The sequence below is a fragment of the Pan paniscus genome, chromosome 7, assembly GCF_029289425.2.
Source record: "Pan paniscus chromosome 7, NHGRI_mPanPan1-v2.0_pri, whole genome shotgun sequence".
Lineage (NCBI taxonomy): Eukaryota > Metazoa > Chordata > Mammalia > Primates > Hominidae > Pan > Pan paniscus.
The window spans coordinates 148,499,226-148,517,009 of NC_073256.2; the positions used below are offsets into that span (position 1 = coordinate 148,499,226).

The 17,784-nt window shown below is 37.2% G+C and overlaps 1 long non-coding RNA gene across 1 annotated transcript; it reads right to left on the bottom strand.

Annotated features, from left to right (window-relative positions):
• Positions 1-1,476: 1,476 nt before the first annotated feature.
• Positions 1,477-16,648, bottom strand: LOC134731008 (uncharacterized). Its single transcript, XR_010113033.1, has 3 exons — positions 16,581-16,648; positions 2,780-2,921; positions 1,477-2,392 (listed from the first exon to the last, which is right to left on the bottom strand). It is a non-coding gene; the product is annotated as an uncharacterized LOC134731008 (long non-coding RNA).
• Between the last annotated feature and the right edge of the window lie 1,136 nt (positions 16,649-17,784).

The window sequence follows — 17,784 nt, forward strand, 5'->3', positions numbered from 1 at the left end:
TCTGTTTTTTCCATCTTAGAATCCCCAAGTCTCCTGACACATCATGAGCAGGCAATATTTTATTGTTGTTGCTAATGGCTGTTTAATAAAAGGATGAATAAAAGGGAAATAGGTGCATTCTTATGACTGGATAGGCTGCTCACTTCTTGGCACTGCATTTAAAAGGAATAACTATCAAATAGCTATCAAATATCAAAAGAGATTGCTCAAGGTTTTCTTTGCTGTAACTTGACGTCTTTATCTGTTTTAATTTCTGTGTGCTTAGTGCTTAGACATGATGTCCAACACACAGTAGGTATTCTTAAAGGGATTTTCACTTGAAATAATAGCGATGTGACTGAATGGACAATGGATGCAGAGTATATGCTTAATCTGAAATAGACCTGGGGAAGAGAAGGTTCACGGGTTCACAGTTACTTTCTTGAAATATTTGAGGGCCTGTCACGTACAATGAAGGATAGGTATCTTTTCTATGACCCCAAGGAATAGGAGTAGAACAAAGAAAGGAAGTAAGCAAAATATGTCAGCAATTAACAGAATTATTGTTCATGTCTGTGTATTCTATTTATTTCAGCAAAATAATGATGCTTTTGTAATAAAATATTTATGTTATTTGTGTTCTACTGGCAGTAATATTCTAAAAAATTAAAATATAAAATAGTTCTATTTGAAGTATATACAATTTAAATATATTTTCAGAAAAACTAAACTAAATGCAAACTAAAATGTAAATTATATTTCTAAAAGTGTAAATATTAACAAAATTAAAATTATTTTGCATTCATTTTCAAAAATTGTCTTACAAAGTATTTATTTCTAATTTTTGAGACAGAGTCTCATTCTTTTGCACAGGCTGGGTGTGCAGAGGTGGGATCATGGCTCACTGTAGCCTCTACCACCTGGGCTCAAGCAATTCTCATACCTCAGCCTCCCGAGTAGCTGGGACTACATGTATGTGCCACCTCACCCAGCTAATATTTTAGTTTTTTATAGAGATGAGCATCTCACTATGTTGCTCAGGTGGTCTCAAGCTCTTGAGCTCAAGCCATTCTCCCACCTTGGCCACCCAAAGTGCTGGGATTACAGGCATGAGCCACCATACCTGGCTTATATAGTATTTAATATTGCTTAATAGAAATATGAAATATCATTAAAATGAATTAATATGAAAATTTAAGTAAAATTATTCAAATATAATTATTTTATGTGTATAAATCTTATTAAATATATTTATAAAAATAACATATTCACATTTCTTCCATTCAATGATCACCAACTTGCCAATGTAAAGAATTGAGATAATACTAAACACGTTATACTTAAGCTTAAAAATATACAATTTTAAGAGTGAAGTGCATGGTTTAATATTGAAATGTTTCTCAGTTGATATGTGCAATTATTCTGAATAGTAGAGTACCTTCCAAACCACAAACTGTAATATAAAAAGATTCAAGAAAAATGGATGTTTGAGATTCCTGGAAATCTGGTGCTTTAATAATGCCAAAAAATTATTCATGAGAGGAAAAAATTCACAAGGTAGTAATTTTATCTTTTCTCTTTCCCAAATATTTTCACTATTCAGGTCTTCTGTGCAAAGTTGTGTCCACCCCCAAAGTCTGAAGTGGCTCCATTCACAAACTTACATGGAATTTGGACTTCGCCATCTTTCCTTTCAAGAATATATGGTAAGTGACCTTGAGAAACACTTCTCTGAGGCCTGAACAATGTCTGTGAGCTGATGCTTTGGTTTATGGGTTGTGCTGTGCCATTGTTGAATATAGGTTCCCAAGAGATAGGAGCACAAATGTGTTTTTATAAATTTACTCATATTGCATCTATGGTATTCAGGATCTTCTAAAGCATAGGGTTCAGGGAAAGGCCACCTCTTGTGTCAGAGTCTAAAGGAGATATGATGTGGATATGGCAGATCAGCACTCAACCTCCATTCCAACCTCCTTCCATATACATTTATATTTGTAAAACTAGTAATCTAAAAATTACATTTCCCAGACTCCCTTACAAGTAAGGTTCTGGTTAAATTGAGTTTCTGCCAGCATTTGCACTCACATGAGATTTGGAAGGAGAAGTTGATCAGAAGCGATCTTTCTGCTGATATTGTTGTTGCAGCTGGCAAGCTCAGTCATGGAAACACTGGGTTTTATGTAGCAACATTTCAGGCTCCAGTCTGGGGGTTGGCCTCTGAGTTTTTGCTAGTGCAGAACTGCCATGCATAAAGTAACTAGATGAGGTGTCATCCTTCTATCCCCAGGCCACAGGCAAGGTTGTTTCTTCCTGGAACCAACAGATGCTGTGGCAGCTTCCCTATCTCCTTTTTGCCTTTGGCAGAGGTAGCAACTCTCCTGGAGAGCATTTGGTGATGCTGCCTTATGTCCTGAAAGGAAAGTGAGAGCAGAGGCTTGAGAAGGGAATAAAGTTCAGGTGCAGACAAAGAAAAGCAGAAGAGAGAGCCAACCTTCAGTGGGTGCTCACTTTCTGTGTCCTCTATCACATAATTGCATTTCAGACCTTATCTCATTTAATGTTTTTAACTCATTTTTTAAATAGGTGAATGATATAGTAATGCATCCTGCATGTATTAAGGTCCAATTATGAACAGGCCATGTTCAATTGCTTTCAAAATTATCTTCTCAGTGAGTTCTCACAATAAAGCTTTGAACTATCGATCTTTATTTTACAAATGAGGAAATTAAAGCTCAGCAAAATTAACATCACATGGTCAATAAGTGGCAGAGGTGATTTGGGGCCTTTTTATGATTACCTCGACTTCAAAACTCTGTTTCCTATCACATGAAGGATGGAGATGGAGCTAAATAATGTGGATGACTCAGTTAATTCTCTGGAGACTACCAGGATAACCCATATGATATTTTCTTCTGCAAATCTCCATTTGTCTTCTTAGCCTATAAAAAGTAGTAGTAGATCAACTTTTGTTAAAATAGGTTATTGATTTTATTTCTTGTTGGGAATTGATATTTGTTTTGAAATTTATTTGAAATAATTTGGATAATACATGAAAGCATGAAAAAGAACATAAAAATTATCCGAATCCCACTATCTCCAAATAACCACTGTGTACATTTTAGTAATCCATCTTTCTAGGTTTTATTTTTTCTATGTAAATGAATGCACACAATTACACTTATACAGCTCACACTCTCTAATAATCTGCTCATTTTACTTGACAATTGCTTATAATGATTTCCTGTCATTACTTTTTTCCTAAATCTTCAGTCTGATAACCAGATAGTATTCCATTTAATTGATATGTCATAATTTATTTCACTGGTTTTATAGTTCTGAACCTTTGTTTTTCCATTGATTTTTGGCTGTCACATAGAAAGCTGCATTGATCATACACATTGATGTTTCTTACGTGCTTAATAACGTTTTTAGGAATGGGATTTTAGGGTCAAAATACATTGTGGGAGTGGATGCATGTATATTATCATACTGCCTTCCAAAAGGATGTATCTCACATTCTCATCAATATTTTGTAAGAGTGGCCATCCCCACCCCTCCATTGCTACAATTATTTTTAAAAATTATTTTAAATTTTATTTTTAAAAAATTAGTTAAAATAAACCAAAAGTATGTATCACCTCAAATAGGAACTTATCCTTAATTCAATTAGAGCCATGTTAACATTGAGTTATGTGGGGGATAGGGAAACAGTTTGGTTTTTCTGTCACTTTCACCCAGTATCAATGGGACTTGGAAAATGATGCCACCTTGCTTATTCTTATCCTACAGTTAAAACTGCCTGTTAAGACTTGTCCCCTCCTCATACCCTGAGAGAAGTTTGATCTCTGCCATCAAGATGTGACAGCATGCTGTCTGGCTGTAACCTTTTTTATTGCCTCAGTATGGACTTCCCGGAATCTAGGCCTTTTAGGACACTGTGATAAATGTTTGATCAGTTTAAAAGAAGAGGCAGAAAAATCCCTAAATATCTGAACTATGCCAGCAAATTCTCTGAAGTGGCTTTAGTGTACCTATTTTTAAAAATCAATTTTTGTACCTAGCACTTTGATGTTATTTTCCAAATTCCTTTTGCTATGATCAAAATCAATGTTGAGTGAAGTACTTTGCTGGGCTACAGGACTCTTCCATGAGGCCTTTGGCTGGCAATAAATAGGGTAGAGGGAAAGAAAAGTGTCGTTAGGGTCTAAAAGTTTGAAGGGAACCTGAATGTTACCTGACCCAGTCTCTCTCCCAATCTTGGACCTGAGAACAAAAGACTGCATTCTATTTCCTCTGGCAAAGAGTTCAGCATAATGCTTGTATTTATACCATGCAATTGCAAGCATCCTACCTGCATTATCTCACATGTTCTCATATAATAATGGCCTGAAAAGATCATCTATTATCATTGCCATTTTTCAGATTAGAAAAGGGAGACATAGACAGATTATTTTGCCTAAAACCATATAGCAAGTAATTGCTAGAACCCAGATGCAAACCCAAGGAGTTTTGTTCTAGAGCTCACACGCTTCTCACACTGCTCTTTGCCTTGATGATGGAAAGTAGCTATGCTTTCAGCCAGCCAGGAAAACTCAAGTTTGATCCCAGTTCATTCTCCACCTCTCTGATCTGCTCTCCCAGCTGTGCTGTGTTTTAGGGTATATTGATTGGTACTGTGGTGCAGGGAGAGAGGATGGAGTTCCAGTCCATCTAAGCCTTGTCTCCTCTACTTCCTCACCACGCTGCTTTGGGCAAATTTCACAGCCTCTCTGAAACCTCGTTTTCCTCATCTGCATAGTTAGGATCACAATAACCACAGCACTATTTAGTTGTGAGTTTGTAATAATAATTTAGAAAAGTACCAAAGAAACAGATGTTTTATTCATCTTTTTTTCCCTTTGTTTTGAGAGATAGTACCTCAAATATCCATGGCTCAACTTGATCTTATTGTCTCTTGACTCAATATTCTCAATTCTATTGTTTTTAAAATATTAATAACAACAACAATAATAAATGTCTAACTTCACATCAGCTTTACATAAATCATCCTGGCCCATCATCATCTATAATTCTCACTACAATCCTGTGAGAACAGCAGTGACTTTATTATCACCCTCATTTTACAGAGGACGAAATGGAAGCTTGGGAAGATGGGGGGACCTGACCAAAGTTGTGGCAAGTCCACGTGAGTGAATCTGTGTCTTGAAAACAGGTCATCTGACATTGGGGAACAAATTTTTTCCACCACAGCATACTTTCTTTAACTTCTCACATGATATGTTTTCCACACTTTCTGTTGCTACTCTGGTTTTTTCCTTTTAGGTCATGGTCATTGTCAATAACTTCTTGGAGGTTGGTAGAACTGAGTTCAGCATTTCAAATGTGATCCGCCCCACACCACATATTTTAATGTCCGCTCATTCCAGGATGCCTGGAAGAATGGGTTTCACTCTAGGCTCTGTTTCCAATTTGTTGCGTGATATTGGTCAAACTGCTTTACCACTCTAGTCCTTGGTTTCTTCATTTTCAAAAGAAGAGATTGAACAATGTCATATATATTGTAGGCCTTCAATAAATTTTGCTAGAATAAAGGAATGAATGGATGAATCAATAAATTAATGATTAAACTGGATAATTTCTTAATTCTTTATATCTTTGATTTTATATTAAGAGTAGCATTTAATAATTAATTAGCATGGTTCCATCTATATGATTGACTTAATTTCTTTAGCAACACCCAAAATTGAGCCAAGGTTCTAACTGTTCAGTGGTAAGCCTCTTTCCTCCTTGGCTGTATGTTTTTATGCAGAAGGTCCCCCATTACAGCAACATCTTGGCCTCTTTGTTTACCACCACCTTCAGAGAAGAAAGAGTAATTTAATTGACTAGTGAATTGCTCAGTTCATTCTGATTCTTCTTTTTGGGATGTTCCTGTTTGTAAAGAGGAACCATCTAGTCTATTTTCTCCATTATGCACCAATTTAGTGGAGGCTGACTTTGTATGCCCAATGAGGGAAACAGTGATTTGGAGTTAAGTTTAATTCAGAGTGTTAGTAAGCCCATTGGCTCTATATGGAAATCATATTAATAACTATTAACGGCTTTTATCATAGTGAAGCTGATATTTGATTTTCATTTCTCCAATCTTGAATCCAGTTATCAGTTGGCTCCATAATTAGAAAAGAGTGAGGTATTAGTTATTGACTACCAATATCTGTCATTTGGTGAAAGCAAATAATCTTAAACACAGATAAGAAATAATATTTAAGGGTAAAATAAAAGGTAGAGGATAGAGGATTTGTTGGTCAGGAGTATCGGGGGAACCTGCCCCCAATATTTCAACATAGGTTCTTTCTATTTTCCCTAAGTGTCAGCTGATCTGAGAAATAAAGAGTACAAAGAGAGAAATTTTATAGCTGGGCCACCGGGGGTGATATCACATATCGGTAGGTCCATGATGTCCACCTGAGCCGCAAAACTAGCAAGTTTTTATTAGGGATTTCAAAAGGAGAGGGAGTGTATGAACAGGGAGTAGGTCACAAAGATCACATACTTCAAAGGGCAAAAAGGAGAACAAAGATCACATGCTTCTGAGGCCAGTAAAGACCACAAGGCAAATGACAAAGCAAAGATTGCAAGGCAAAGGGGAAAATCAAAAACTCCTGAGAAGGGTCTATGTTTAGCAGTGCACTTATTGTCTTGATAAACATCTTAACAGAAAACAGGGTTCGAGAGCAGAGAACCGGTCTGACATCAAATTTACCAGGACTGGGGTTTCCCAATCCTAGTAAGTCTGAGGTTACTGTAGGAGACCAGGGCATATCTCAGTCCTTATCTCAACCGCATAGGACAGACCCTCCCAGAGTAGCCATTTATAGACCTCCTCCCAGGAATGCAATTCTTTTCCTATTATATTCCTTGCTAGGAAAAGAATTTAGCGATATCTCTCCTACTTGCACGTCTGTTTATAGGCCCTCTGCAAGCAGAAAAATATGGCTCTTTTTGCCCGACCCCTTAGGCAGTCAGACCTTATGATTGTCTTCTCTTGTTCCCTAAAATTGCTGTTATTCTGTTCATTTTCAAGGTGCACTGATTTCATATTGTTCAAATACACATGTTTTACAATCAATTTGTACAGTTAACACAATCATCACAGGGTCCTGAGGTGACGTACATCCTCAGCTTATGAAGATAATAGGATTAAGAGATTAAAGTAAGACAGGTATAAGAAATTATAAGAGTATTATTAGGGAAGTGATAAATGTCCATGAAATCTTCATAATTTATGTTTCCTGTGCCATGGCTCCAGCCAGTCCTTCTGTTCGGGGTCCCTGACTTCTGGCAACACAGGAGCATGGTGTTGGACCCAAAGCTTTGGCTTGTGGTATCCATGGGGGATCTTAACTAGTTTGTAGTGATCTGTGTTGTACCATGGGACTGGTTTTGGTTTTACAGTTGTGTACTTGGTCCTTCTGGAGGCTTTGTCTACAAATAAGTAAGTTTTATTATATAAGCAAGGTGGAATTTTAATAATCATACACCGTAGGAATATGATGGCCATTTAGATCTTCATTTTGGGCTGTTGTAAGTGGACCTTAAAGCATTCAGATGTGGCTTGCCTTAGTATTTCAGGCAAGGTTGAGACAGAGATTAGAACCTTTTGGTCTTGATGGGTGGTGCAGAATGTCTGCTTTTCCCGAGATCCTCAGCCAAGAGTCAAATCTGCAACTGGGACTTCAAAACAATAAAGCTAGTTATGTTCCACTTGTACTGCAGAGCCCTAATGTGTTAAGTTCTTGCTTTAAACTGTTATTGTCAGGCCTAGGCAGGCGGCCTTAAACTTGTGGCTCTAAATTCCATTTGCTACACTAAAGACCAAAGGAAGAACCTGAAGGTCCCAACTTCTTACAAATACGAGCTTGTCTGCTGGTTCCTGATAGTTACATACCACTGCATGGTGTCAAGTTGGCATAGAGTTTGTTCATTTTGAAGCATCTGACTATGACTTTAATTTCCCAAGATGAAATGATTTTGTCTACAGAATGGTGGTATATTTTATCAGCAAACAAAATAAAGAGAGATCTTCACCGTAAAAAAGAATAAACTATTTTCTTAGAGATAATTATTGAAAATCCAGAGGTTAATCAGGTAACTCAAAAGGCTGCCTGTGCCTCGAATATTTACCACAAAGGGATCATGTAGAAAATCAAGAAAGAACTAGAATATATTGACTAGTATGCATTAGTCTTATTGTCTGGACAATAGCAATAGAAAAATGGAAATTAAGTATAGGAAGAGAGTGTTAAAGCAGAAACAAAAAACAGATTACCATAGAAGAAATGTTGACATCTTAGAAAAATAATAAGGCAGATATAAAAGGAAAAATTGATGTTAAGGACTATGATAAGCAGATATAAAATTAAAAGTAATGCATCTTGGTATAATTGCTCTAAAAGAGGGCCTTAGAATATTTTGGTTGTTCTTAGATCAGAAAATATGACAGTTGTACAATGAAATATAATAAAGAGGAAAGATCTTGGAAATTAGACTGGAATTCACGTGCCAGGGTGCTGGCAGTCACTAAGCGGTGACCGTATAAAGAATCCCCTGAAGACTGGGAGAGACATGTGAGTGATCCAGAAAGTCTGAACAGACAAGAGAAATCATCAGAACATATGCAAAAGAACTTCTGGATCGACTTCACAGTGACATAGATGTTATAGGTGAACTAGCAGCTTTTACATTTAATCTAATTTTGGATTTATGATTCTAAGGCTACCATCCAGAGATAACTCTTCACAGTTAAATGATTAGATTAATTACATGATAGCACAATCTTCCTTTTGATTAACTCACTGTCAACCGATGAATAATTTTAATTAGATCTTCAGAATTCCTTTTGCCATATAATGTAGCATAATCCCCAGTGTGATAGCTTATCCTGTTCACAGTCCCAGGGATTAGAGTAGGATATCTTAGGGACTATTTTAGGATTCTTTCTACCACAACACATAGGGAATCTAAGCAAAATAGTGATGATTAAGTCCAGCCTACATTAGATGTAGTCTGATGGAAAATTATCTCCTGGATTGCATGCTTCAACTCAATAAATAATAATGGACAAGACTTATTGAAATGGGAGAGGCTTTTGGCACACCAAGAAATTATTTATTTTACATGTCACATTGTGGGAAACAGCCTATAAGATAAAATTAAGAGTATAATACTGGACAAATAAATATCTTGACCAAAAAAGCAGAGAAGGAAAAGAAGAAAGGCATTTAATTACAGCAAATAGTAGAACTCTTATTTGTTAGAGAAGGAAAGATGCCAAAGAAGCAGATTGAATAGTTAGAAACCCAGTTAAGTGTTCCTGTGAGACTTAGCAGAACAGAGGAAAAAGAAACATTGAAGGCATAGTTAACTGCGGCAAAATAGCATGTAGCAGAAAGAACTTCTATTCAAGACCAGGATCATTTAAAAGGAACAAAGACAATGTCTTGAGGAGCTCATGGAAGAAGAAGTGATCCTCACCAGGACCCTGGAACAAACATTTCCAAAGCATCAATAGCAGCCTTATTTCCAGAATATACTGAGTGACTTTAACAGAAACAAATGTTTGGATAAGGAGAAGTCTAGAAGGCAGATTTTTTTTTATGACCCAAGGAATTTCATTGCAAGAAGGAACAGCACCATCTCAGAAATGAACATGCTTGCTCACAAAGATAATGTGAAGGCTGAGGTACTGACATTGTCCTGGGTGCCAGGAATGTTGAGCTCAACATGATCAAGAGTGTTAAGAGGTTTTGAATTAACAGGGGCTTCCACAGATGGGTATGTCCTTGCTTTTGTGAAAGGCAGGAGTTTCATAAATGCAGCCCTTTAAGAAAGTAGATTAGGCCAAAGTGGGCAGATCATGAGGTCAGGAGATAGAGATCATCCTGGCTAACACAGTGAAACCCCATCTCCACTAAAAATACAAAAAAATTAGCTGGGCGTGGTGGCATGTTCCTGTAGTCCCAGCTACTCGGGAGGGAGGCTGAGGCGGGAGAATTGCTTGAACCCAAGATGCGGAGCTTGCAGTGAGCCGAGATAAAGCCACTGCACTCCAGCCTGGGTGACAGAGTGAGACTCCGCCTCAAAAAAAAAAAAAAAAAAAAAAAAGGAAAGTAGATTAGTGAGACATTTTCCCCCATCAGGTATGGCAAATACACCATTAATACTTGATGGCAGATTTCTCCTAAATAAGTTTCAGCTCAAGTCTATAGACTCTTAATAGCTTAAATAGACTGACCAGCATTCTAGTCATGAGTATCCGCAATGCTCTCAACTTCAGATACTTCTGAGTTTCTGCTATTCCCTGGGGCAATTAAGTACCAGAATAACATTTTACTTGGGTTAAGTGATTTGGAGACTGAGACTTTATGCTTTCTAATTTTCTGGTCATGAAGTAAGTGCCAAAATAATATTTTTAGCCCTATTAATTCTTTGGATTCTTTAAAAAAGGGAGCTCATGAGAGATTTGGAATTGGACTTATACAAATCTGAGACCCTATCAGAAAGATATTTATTATAGTATGACAGCCCAGGTTATAGAAGTGAAGGGATCAAGAATCCTTCTAGGCTGGACATGTTGGCTTACATCTGCAACATCTCTACATTTCCAATATTTGAGAGCTGGAGCACCATTTAGGTTGTCATTTGATCTCATTACAGAACCTCTGATGAGCTTTTTTGGACAAAGTGGCAGGGCATAATTTGGTAGAATAAAATATAAATTTCTAGTATTAGGTACAGCATGGCCTTGGAGTTAATTTAACTTATATCTATCTGGCATACTGTAGGGCTGTCTGACCCATTCTGGGGGAAAAATATTCAGTTTACCAGAAGGATACCACGAGGTATAATGGTTAATACTGAAGGAGTGACTTCATGAAAAGGGAGGCAGGAATGATTTGGTAGATTGCTGATCTTCTGTTATAAGGGGTTGGCTTATAACTCCTTATGATATAACCCCTTGGAAGATCCTGGGTTGAAGACTGAGCTCTATAATTAAAAAATGTTAATTTTCTATAAATTATGAAAATGTTAGGGAATTGAAATGTTAGGGAGAGTTCTTTCTCCTGGTCTCATGTTTTCTATGAAAGGATCTTCTTTAGAATGATGTCCCTGGCCTCTTGCCCCAACTTTTTTATACCTCTGCATCTCCACTTCAGCCAGAAGAGGACTGACCATATTTTATTGGTGGGTTTGGAAGAAGGAACCCAGCAGGAATGGCTTACCTTACTCTGGGTTTCCTTTGGGATCTGTCTGTCTGCAAAGGGAAGCTTTCTGACCTGCTCTCTCTACTTCAGTGGAGCATCTTTCACCCACTACAAGGAAAGTCTGCAGTTTTAGGGGCTAAGTTCATTTCAAAGAAGTGTTACTAAGCCAGTTTGAGTGCTCATCACACAAAGTTTTAGTCCATGATACAGCTAACATAATTGTCTTCATGTCTCACCTCCTGACCCTTCTCAGTTTGTTTCAATGCATTAACTGAAACCTAATGAGTATAAAAGAAGTGGGGGTCTGGGTTCTAAATCTAGCCCCGCCACTGGTATGCTGCTGCCTGCTGGGAAGATTACATCTATTCCCCGCATCTGAGACATCTCAGATATATAATGAAAGGATTGGACAAGGTAATCTTTAAACTTTCTTTTAGCTTTGCCGTACTGTGGCATGAATGGGAGACCTTCAGAAGGGAGTTCATGTTTGTAGTCTGTATTGCATATTGATTAACTGCCTTTTAACATCATAATTGTTAATCGTTTATTATGGCCAGATTTGGGGAAATGAGTTCCCAGACAGTGGTGTCATATATGGGGTCAACAATTCATTGCTATTAGGGTCCGCCCAGCTGTCATTGGTGACATTAAAAATCAAACAGAGCCTTTTGTGGTCTCCCTGCCTTCTTATGTTTAGATAGTTCTGATAATTAAGATTCTGATAATCTAGACATTTTTCTCAGAGAAAGAAAAAACACTGCCAAAACCTCCAAGTGGGTCGTGTTTGAATTTGGCTGTATTTAAGAAGTATGTCTACAAGTTTGAATTATCTCTTTTCCTGAAGAATTTTTTTAGGGCTGATATTCCTGCCTCCCACCCTCATGATTTTGTGTTTTTCTCTCTGGCCTTCTCTTTCAGCCATGCTGTCTTTCTTAGACTTTAACCTTATTTATGTTTCCAATCTCCATAACACCTGGACAAGGTATTATTGCCATAATACCTTGGCAATCAGCTTTTAATTTTAGTATGAAGCAGAGTGAGAGAAGCAGATGAAATATCATTGCTAAATAAATATTGGGCTTCTCTTTGTAGTTTTGAAATATTTTGAAACATTAGAAGTTGAAAAAAGAGCCAGGATTTTGAAGATTTGTTTTGTGTGTGTAGTTTTTCTATGGGATGCAGTCTGTCATATCCACACAGACATGGTGATGTGAAAAGAGAAAAATGGATCACCTTGAGATGGCACAGTGGAAGGAAAATCTGTGTTTTGAGATCCACTTCTGTAGTTCTTTTGTATGACTACCTCTGGTAATAGTATTTCTGATAGTTGACTGAATACCTAGCAATGATGATATTTTAAAAATGTTAATATTGAGGTTTCATTGTGTGCAAAGGACATTCACATAAGGCAACATGTAGTAGCTCTTCCCTGAGACCAGCGACGTCCCAGAGAGGGACGTTCTGTCGGTCTGAGTCTGAGTCCTGCAGTGAAGAGAATGTGAAAGGAGCCACATATAACCCATGTGGACAGATACTATGGGAGAGAAATAAACCTCTATTGTTGCAAGCCTGAGAGTTTTGGAGGTTGTTTGTTACCATGGAATAATTTAGCAAAGCTGAGAGATAGTGGTGGCAGCACCACAGAACCATTCTGAAAGACGAACTGATAATACAAAACAAAGCACAATGCAATGACAACAGAAAAAAGGATGATATAGACTCCGCAACAAGACAATTCAATTAGAAACTCTAGAATCTCCGGTGGCAGGGTTCAGATATCAGGTATCTGTGTTTTAAAAAGCATCCCAGGATATTCTGATGTACCATGATAGTGGTGAACTACTTATCTAGAGGAAAAGTAGAAATAAGTTTGCTTCTTTGTCTATTTTCACTCAAAGACTTTGGAGGATTTATTTTAGTCGGAAAAGCCCCATGTTGTGACTAAGTCATTTTGCTAAAGGGAGAATGCTGGGTTAGGATTTATGGTTCAAGCTTTAGCTAGTATTATCTGGTCTTAAGCAATCATGTAGTTCCCTTAGTGTCTCAAAGGTTAAGAGCAGAGTAGGACTTGGCTTCATTCTTTCAATAGGTGTGTATTGTTGGTTGATTGCAAACTGTGTGTCAGGCTCTGTGGTAAATGCAGAATTATTCCATTAACAAAAGTTGCTAATGTTATAAGGGCTACCAAAGAGTATTCAACCAAGCTGTGCAGAGATGCCGAATGGGACATCTAACCCAAAAGGTGGAAAGAAAGGCTTTCCTGTCTATTTATAATCCTTACTTCTAGTATTGTCTTAGCATAGTCTTCTTGTCTCTTTGTTCCAAAGACACAATTGTCTGGGAGAGTAAGGAAAACAAAGACACTAGCTTAGGAAAGGCCATATAATTATATTAGTAAGTACCATTTATCATTGTCTTTAACTACTACAAGCTGAATTCCTTCAGGGTAAGGGAGCACCATGTCTATGAGTTATTCTCAAGCATTTCAGAAAAAAATAGATTTAATTATGTGGGAGGAGGGAAGAGAAGGAGAAGAGACAAGGAGAAAGCAAATATTAACATTGGGAGAATCTAGGTGAATGGTATATGAGACTTTTTTTATTCTTGAAACTCATGTATATTTGAAAGTATGTCAAAATAAGAAAAAAGCTAAGAGGAAAAATTATGCTTTTCCTATACACAAAGATACTTTCTATTACTTTAGGAAAAGTCATACTTGGAATGGTAAGGCTTAAGATGGATGGAAGTGCAGTAGTAAAGAGTCTTATCCCTGGGTTGGGATCAGGATACATAGATCTGGTTTAAGGTATCCTGAGTTTCTATGCAAGATGATACTTGTCTGGATTTTATTCAACAGACCAAGGGCATTGGGCTTGTTGGGAAAGGAGGATGATAGGGATGATTTTCTGATTCTGTGTTTCCTATTTATTTGCATGGTCCTACCACCATCTCGTTAGCCAAACTAAACCCTTGGAATAATCTCTAACTCTTCCTCCATTCTATAAGTTACTAGTTCCTGTAATTTCTATAAGTTACTAGTTCCTGTAATTTCTCCCTCTGAAGTCTTTTGGGTCCTCCTCCCACCTGCCTCACCACTCCACTCCCCAAGCCTGGAAATATAACGCTCTCCTACATCCACCATTCAGCTTGCTCTCATTCCATTAAGGTCTTATGTGCAGCCAAGGTGATCTTTCTAACCAAGGTGATCTTTCTAACATACACAGCTCTCAAACACCTCTACTCATGCCATTTCTCAAAGCATCAGTGGCTTCTTAAGGCCTATGGAATGAAATACAGAGGCTGCAACTTTTCATTGTATGCCATGATGTGGCTCCAAAATTCTTTTTTATTCTTCCTACTACTAACACCTTTATGCACATAGCTTCAGCATCACTACTTTCTCTCTATCATTTATGTTTGTTTGATCTGAAATTTTGTCTGTTTGGCATTCATGCATGCCCTCACTCTTTTGTTCACAGATATTTACTGAGCGCCTACTATGCACTGTCTGTTGGGGATGCAGTGGTAAATGAAGTTGATCCAATCCTTCCCTTCTCTGCATCTACAAGCTAATGAGAAAGAGGCATACTTTAAGTTAAAAGAAAAATATATGTATTTATGCATGTTATGACTATAAAAAGAGTTACAAAATAGAAATATACATGAGGACTGTACTATGTATATAGTTTAGGAATATCTACTATATCTACTATATTAAGGGACTATCATGAGGATATTCCCCTAAAATTCTCCTACCCTCTAATATATCCATATTTTTTCCATTGTTTTTCAAGATCCAAAGTTTACCTCTTTAAATAGATCTTGCCTTAAGACTGATGTAATATCTTCCTCCTCTGAATGACAATAGTGCTCCAACTGAACATTCCCTATACACTAGATCAATAGTTACATATTATTATTCTGGAGCCTGAATGACTGTAGGTCAACAGTTACATATTATTATTACTAAACCCCAAGGAGGCTAGGTCAACAGTTACATATTATTTGTTGTTTTAATCCTTGTTTTACCTCCATTTCTAATCTCTGATGTCTATGACTTTGCATTTCCTGTTTTTTGTTCTCTTTATTGCCTCAGGGCCAGTCATAGAACTTTCCTTGTAATAAAGAATTCTGTGTACAAAATATTTATCAAATGAATAAATAAATGAACTCATTTATAACACATAGAAATATATTGTACAGTATGCCTTCTGTAATAACATATGAGCTGATTTTATTAATACAATCTTTATTAGATCAAGAAAAATAATTGCTGATTTTTAATATAATCACTACAAATTCTGGCCTTGACTGTCAAAATCAAGATCTGTTTTAAGGGCCTTGGGCAGAAAATGTTGAAAACTACTTTAGTATAAAAGTAAATAATATACATAGAATAGTGAACAATAAATAATATAACTGAATAAATTTGGCAGAATAAAAATTTTGAAATACTAAGTGATCTTAGTATTTGATAGCAAAACAGGGTGATTATAGTCACTAGAGACTATAGTACATTTAAAAACAACCAAAGAGTATAAATGTATTGTTTGTTACACAAAGGATAAATGCTTGAGGGGATGGATACCCCACTTTACATGCTGTGATTATCACGCATCACATGTCCGTATCAAAACATCTCATGAACCCCATAAATATACACATCTTCTGTGTACACATATAAATTATAATTAAAAAATTAAAAATGAAATATTAAGCGATCTTTGTCTATTTTACCATTTCTCCTTATGTCCTTTCTCCTCTCCCTATTGGAGTAGAGCTGTATCTAGATATCCTTACCTTTCTCTGTTCATTGCCTCAGAGAAGGAACATGACAGGGAGAATGTAGATAACAAAAATAAGATGGGCTTTTCTTGGCTTTGGAGTCATAAACATTAGGATCTTTGGGAAGCAGAAAGTACTGTAGACATATACTAAATTTGAGAGAAAACTGAATGATTAGGCAAGGATACTCTGTCTTTTCTGCTCCCACTCTTACTCTAAGAATGATTTCTCTGATGAGAGGAATAAATTTTAAGAGGAAGCAATAGAGTTTAGTTAGACCTTGATGAGTTCCTGTAAAAGGAAACTTTATCTTATGCTTCCTGGGCTAAGCCAGGTGAGGCACACAAGCCCCAGATGGATTCCGGGGTAGAGGCTGAAGGAGGTTGCCGGTCTCCACCAGGATGGTAGGATGACAAGTTTTAGCCGATACAGTGTCAGTCAGCTTTGCAGATTCTCATGTCCCGGACTGGCAGGGGGTTAACAGAATTCTTGGGTGTTCAAGATTGACCCAGGAGTATATAGAAGAGGCTTACAGTCAGTGATGCTGACCTGTCTGAATCAATGACCAAAGGCCATGTGAGAGAATGACAGCACAGTAGATGATACTGGAGAGTTAATGGTGAGGACAAGGTGATCTTCAACACACATTATGTCACAATGCACACTCTTTAGAACTTTGATGATGGAACTGCACACTTCCCAAATGCTTACATAATTTCCTTTCCTGTGTTGTTTGGGGTGACTGTCTTGCAAGTACAATTTTTTCTTGTTTAGCAAGCAATAAATGCAGCTTTTTTGTTTCAGATCTTGTTGGCCTCTCTCTTCCTTTGACTAAATTGAATCATATAAAATTTTAAAGAAATATTGTATACATGAGTTTGTAGATTTAGTATTGTACCTCCTAGGTGTGTATAATAACCAGCTTTCAAAAGCTCACAATCTATTTTCAGATGTTGGCTGCTGGACTAAACAATTTTTGTAACACTGGCATATAATGTGAGAAACGCAAAGATAAGCTGAGAAGCTCTTTTGAAAGAGCTCAATAAATGTCATTCCTTTTATTTCACGGATGCATAAATGAAGTTTGACAGAAGTTATGGAAAAGCTCACATAGTTGTAGTGAGAAGTGAGAGGAATACCCTGATCTCATGTCTCCCATATTGGGACTGTGTGCTGCATGCCTTGATTCTGATTCTGAATGAGCTGCAGAGGTGTGTGCGGGGGGTACTCCTCTTTCTTCTACAGTAGACCAGCGATTGTCAAACTTTAGGGTAAATCACAATCATCCCCTGGAGGGCTTGATACAACACTCTTGCTGGCCCAAACTACACAATTTATGATCTAGGTTTGGGGTAAAATCTAAGAATATGCATTTCTAGCAAGCTTTGAGGTTGACTCTGCTGGCCCAGGGACCACTTTAAGACACTTTAAGAACCACTTTTCTGGTTGTTCTCCTGATGAACAGGATTGAGTTAGAATTGAATGTGAGACAGAGGAAGAGAAAGTAAACTAATAGACAGAGGGTTGGAAATGACATTTCCAGAGTTTCCGGACCCTTCCTTGTGGATTTGGGCACAGAGGAAGAGGCGGCAAGGTACATATTTCTCTCTTCCACATCAGTAGGGTAAACCATATTATTAAATCTCAAATTAGGCTACATTTTGAGACAAGTAAAATCATACTGGATGGGAAAGCATATTTTACTATCCTGGATAATCTGTTGCTGTGATTAGCACAGAACATGGCTCATGGG